We start from the raw sequence: 6,000 nt of genomic DNA, 5'->3' as shown, positions 1-6,000 counted from the left end.
GTTAGAATTATCCACAGCTTCCTTGGTTACGATGTGGGGAAACCTTCATTTCACCGAGACAGACTCATTAGAACAGATGATTGTTCAATAATAATGCCCCTCTAGCAAAATTTGCATGCACCAAACTACTGTTATTTCATAAGATGGTAACAATATCTCCACCATGAAACTTAATTAGTCTGATCATTTGCACAAAATCTATACTAAGATAGCATATGAAAAGCCCTTTTCAAACTTTAACGTACTGTCTCTCTCTCTCCATATATACATATATACATATGTATACATACATATATACATATATATATATATATACATACATACATATATATGCCATGTCTCTTGTTGCTATTGGTATTACAAACAGGGTATAGAAAACAGTGTGGTGCAATAGAAAGAGTCCTGACTATTGATTCCTCGTGCTTGTAATATACTCCCTCTCCAACTCTGTGTCAGATAATTCCTGCCTTCCTTCAAGATGTAGCTCAAGGACTTCGTTCTATATGAAGACTATCCTAATGTCCCCAGTTCATCCTTTCATTCAGTCAAGTGAATAGAACACCAGACCTGGAATCTGGAAGACATGAATTCAAATCCAGATTTTGACTTCAGACCCTTACTAGCTATGTGATCCTGGGCTAATCTGTCTGCTTCAGTTTCGTCGTTTGTAAAATGGGGATAATAAAGCATCTTCATCTCAGGGTTGTTGTGAGAATAAAATGAGATAATGTTTGGTGCTGTATAAACATTAGTTATTGTCATCATCATCATCACCATCATCATCATCATCATCTTAGTAACGAGTTACAAAACATGGTATAAATTACAGTGAAAGTTTATCTATCTATCTATCTATCTATCTATCTATCTATCTATCTATCTATCTATCTATCTATCTGGAGAGAGAGGGAGAGAGAGAGAGAGAGAGAGAGAGAGAGAGAGAGAGAGAGAGAGAGAGAGAGAGAGAGAGAGAGAGAGAGAGTCAGTTTCAAAGTTAAGAAGACTTGGGTTCAGGTCTTGTCTCCTGGCTCTGGGACCCTCAGTGAGTCACTTAGCCCATCAGTGCTCTAGGTAACTCTCTAACTTAGTAAGTTGAACCAAAGGTTTCAACCTTCAGTGATAGAGCTTTCTTTCTTGGAGGTTTCGTGTACTAATGAAAGCTCAAGATTCAGTCCCTATTCCCCTTTATACAATCAAATGGCACAAGTGTTTGATTGCTGATCATGTCCATACCATAGCTCACCAAATAGTAATTTCTTGATTTTGATTTTATGAAGCACTTTCCTCTGCCTTCTTGTGGAGTGAAAGTGACCTGTGGTTCTTGGAGGCTATGGCAGGAGAGTCCAAGCTTTAATCAATTGTAGCAAGCTGTAAAGGCACTGAGTCTAGACCTGCCATCATCTAAGGACTAGACCACTTTGGGGGCCATAGAAATTCATGAAGATATCCTTCTAAGAAAAGGAGAGGGTAATATTAATGGTGGGAGTACTCCCATCAATGAACTCAAGATCTCTTGAAGATCTAAATTAAGTACAAAAGCATTAATGGTACCTTATATGTCAGGAAAAGTGATAGAATGAAGATTACAATTTCCCCAATGAGAGCATTTTAGGCTTCTTGACCTATTCATTTATTGAAGTGTTTGAGTTTTTATCTCTCATTCTGTTCTAAATTTGAATCTTGGCAGGTTGAAAGGTATAGCTAGATGGAATGTCAGAATACCCTACTTTTTCCTTCAGGGAAAAAGTCGATGACATCTGAGTAAAATATCTACATTTCACAAGAAATATCACACAATGAACTTTTCCAAATTATTCAGTCAATTTCAAGTGATTTCTTTATATTTGTACCTTCTTTAAAGAAAGGATTGCACTGAAAACTTGACATGGTCTTATAAAACTCACTGTTTGTAATAAGCCTTAAATTTTGGAAGTTTGAAAAAGTTCCTTTATTTTGTTTTGTTTCATTTTTGCTCTCATTTTTCTTTCTACAGGCTTACATTTCCCAATAGATCCTTCCCAGAAATACAACTCATAACAAAGAATAAAAAATGAAAAAGGTGCTCAACCAAACCAAATTTCACATCAAGAAAGTCCAATATTCTATGTAATATTTTACATCCATATTCCCCCACTTCTGCAAAAAAAAGGGAAGGCATATTGCCTCACCTCTTCTTTGTTACTAAGCATGGTCAGTATAATTTTATAGCTGTTAGCTTTATTGGTTTGTTGTTTTTCTGTCATTGTTGCAATTGTGTGTAAAAAGTTCCTTTCTTTTTTACTTGGTAACATATTTGAAATGATTTAAAAGTAAGATCTGAATTCAAAATGTCAGTGTTTTAAGAGGAAAGAAAAAAATATCTCTTTGATTCAAAATATACTTATATGAACTCTTCAGTAGTCACCAAAGAAAGCTGAATCCTTGAGAGTTTAAAAAGAGAGAAAATGACTTCCATGAATCTGTGACCTCAGTGATGAGAATGGGTTGCAAATTGCAAATCATTCACACATTATTTTGTGTAATTCTTTTTTCCACATCTTTTCATAAATTAGCTATGCATACACATATGTTATAGAGTTTATCCCGTGGAGGACATTCAATATAGTGAGGAGAGCTAGAAATATCACATGAGAAACTATTATAGAAAAACAATTAAGGAATAGGCTGCATTACATTAAAATTTGATAGATTGTAGGTTTTAAAATACATTTTCTCAAGGAGGGATGATAAATGGATCATTAACAGTCTAGAAAGGGTCTTTATCAGCGTGTCTTTTTTCCACTTAAGGAAATATTACTATATATTTAAAACTAAATTCCTTTTAAAAATTCCTTATGAAATTTTATTAATTCTGTTGTTCTTTCCCATCCTGGCCTTCTTCCTGGTTCCTAGACTTCCAAACCATACTCTGTCATCCTGGAACTTTCCTCAGCACCTGGATCAGAAAATTCTCTGGAACAGCTAACTATCCCTGTAGACTTTTTCAAGAAGGGATGTACCACCATAATGCCCACCCCTTTCTTCCATTGATGAATGGAATCGTGGATCCCCTGTTTTGTTGAGGAGATCAGCTGACATCATTCCCTTGGCCTTGTTCTCGTCTTATAGATTTCAAAACTGTTTTTCTGCCAGGCACCTTTGTTCCTTTTCCTCCTCTCCCTTTTTCAACTCTATTTTTATGTGTTGTCTTTCCCTAGTAGAATGTAAGCTTCTTGCTTCCTATTTATATCTCCAGTGCCCAGCAGAGTTCTTGGCACATAGTAAACACTTAAATTTTTTTTTCCTTCTTTCTTCCCATCTTCAATTTCAAAGGTCTGCTATTTTTGTCACTTTGGGGGTCTTCTGCCCCATGACATATCCTTGTTAGATAGTTACTGAGGGTGGTGGTTGAAAAATTCACCTCACTATTGAATCCAATTTGGTGACCACAAATTCTATGAATTTAGTTAGGAGTTGGGAATTTCTTTTTTAAAATTATTTTTATTTTTCTCAATTACATATAAAAACAAATTTTAGCATTCAATTTTAAAAAAAATTGAGTTCCAAATTCCCTTTTTCCCTTCCCTCCCCCTTCTTCTGAGAAAGCATGGAATTTGATATAGATTATACATGTACATGCAAAACATATTTCCATATTATCCATGTTGCAAAAGGAAATAGACCAAAAACCAAACCAAACCAAGAAAAATAAAGTTAGAAAAGTATGCTTCAATCTGCATTCAGACTCTACTAGCTCTGTCTTTGGAGGTAGATAGCATTTTCCATCACAAGTCCTTCAGAATTGTCTTGGATTACTGTTTTGCTAAGAGTGACCATGTCATTCACAACTGAAGTACTATATATACTATATTCATATATCTCTTTCTTGCTCTATGTGTGTGTATGTATACATAAATACATATACACATACATATGCATATATGGGTATACACACATATACATATTATGCAGTTCTGCTGTTCCTGTACAACATCTTCTTGGTTCTGCTCACTTCATTTTGTATCAGTTTATAGAAGTCTTTTCAGGTTTTTTCTGAAAGCATACTGCTCAACAGTTTTTATAGAACAATAATATTTCATCACAATCATATACCACAACTTGTATTCCCCAATTGATTGACATAACCTCAATTTTCAATTCTTTGCTACCACAAAAAGAGTTGCCATAAATATTTTTGTACATATAAGTTCCTTTCCTTTGATCTCTTTTGGGTACAGACTAGTAGTGATATTGCTGGGCCAAAGGGTATGCACAGTTTTATAGCCCTTTGGTCATAGTTCCAAATTGGAGCCAGGAATTTCTAACCTAGAATACAGAAGGTTAACAAAGGGCATGACAGTTGCCTTTGAATATTTGAAGAGCTAGAATTTGAAAGAACGAACAACATAATTCTGTGTTATTCTAAAGGGAAAAGCTAGGAAGGATCAAGAGGTCAAAGTTGTAGGGAGGTATATTTTTAGATCAATGCAAGAAAGGATTTTAGAGCAATTAGAGGTGTCCACCAATGGAATGGTATACGTATTTCATAAAGTCATGAATTCCTTGTGACTGTAAAGCGAATCTTGGAAGACCACCTATGGAAAAGAAGCCTTCATTTGGAGAAGTTTGGAAGAAATATACTCTAAGGTTCTTTTCAACTCAAATTTGAACACTTGATAATTACCTTGCCATTTCGTAATGATTTAGAGCTTGATTATTTAGGTTGTAGATAAATGACACATGTCTTTTTCTAGTCCCTTCTGTTCTATGACTTTCAACTGTTGTATGTATGACTGACTATTTGGGAGGGAGGAGAAAGAGAAAGAGAAAAAGAGAGAGGGAGAAAGAGAGAAGAGAAGAAGAGGAGAGAGGACAGAGAGAAAGGGAGAGAGAGAGAGAGAGGAAGAAATAGAGAGAGACATGAAATTCAAGACAGTTAATTTTATCAGTGCCATGGGAGACGGGGTAAAAAAATAATGACCAAAATGATTATCCATGCATTTCATGATGCTGAACTATTTCTGTCCTTCATTACCATGGCTAATTAAGATTTGGATACATATTTAACATCTATAAAAGGACATTAAAGAAGTTTTTTGGAGGGCTGTTATTATTCATAAATACATAGTCTCTATTAATGCCCAGAATTAGATTGTCAGGGTCTGTTTCTGTTTTGTTCCACCCCACCTCTCCCCAGCTGACTTTTTCAATGTTAATTCAGGGTACAACAGCAAGGATTTTAAGATATGAACACTGGAGATTTTGCTGTATTCCTCTTACAGAATTCATCTTCTGGACTTGTCTTCATTTCCCTTGATATAGGAGGCCAGCAGACTCCCTGCTAGTTTGGATTTGTAAAGTAATTATTAAAAGCCTTTGATATTTATAAAGGATCCAAAACCTTCAAAGTGATTAATTATTGATCCCTTGAATGAATCACCCCATTGGGCCATAATAAATATTTCATATTTTCTTAGAATGAAGTGATACATTTGCTTGTAGATTTTTATTATATTGTTTTCCAATTTTTTTAAAGTTTGGAGTGTGCTGCCTTATAATTAGATGAAATTCCCTTCTATTAAATTTGTTTTGTTTTGATCCTGACACTATTTCATACATTATTTTAAAGAAGTCAAGCATGACAGGTATTTAAAAACCATGCATTTCTAAACCAAATAGAAGATTTTTAAAAATTATCTGCTACTCTGGAAAATTTATGCCTCTGGTCTCCTGGATTAGCTGGCAGAATACACTATATATACATATGGTAAAATTGCTACAACTCTTTTCATGATCTTGACTAGTCAAGGCAACCAAACAAAGCTTTAAAATTTTTTTTAAAAGGCCATATTGGGATATGGAACTGTTTGGGGAACTTCCAGAGTGCAAAATCCCTCTACTGTGCATGTTAGCAAATCCTCTGTAACTTCGAGTCTAAAAAGAGTTGCCTGAGAGTTCTATATTATCTCATTTGGTGACATCATCTTCTTCATAATCATCCCCCATGGGTTCAATTATCAT

This window comes from Notamacropus eugenii, chromosome 3 (assembly GCF_028372415.1).
Source record: "Notamacropus eugenii isolate mMacEug1 chromosome 3, mMacEug1.pri_v2, whole genome shotgun sequence".
Classification (NCBI taxonomy): Eukaryota; Metazoa; Chordata; class Mammalia; order Diprotodontia; family Macropodidae; genus Notamacropus; species Notamacropus eugenii.
This window is presented reverse-complemented; position numbering follows the sequence as displayed.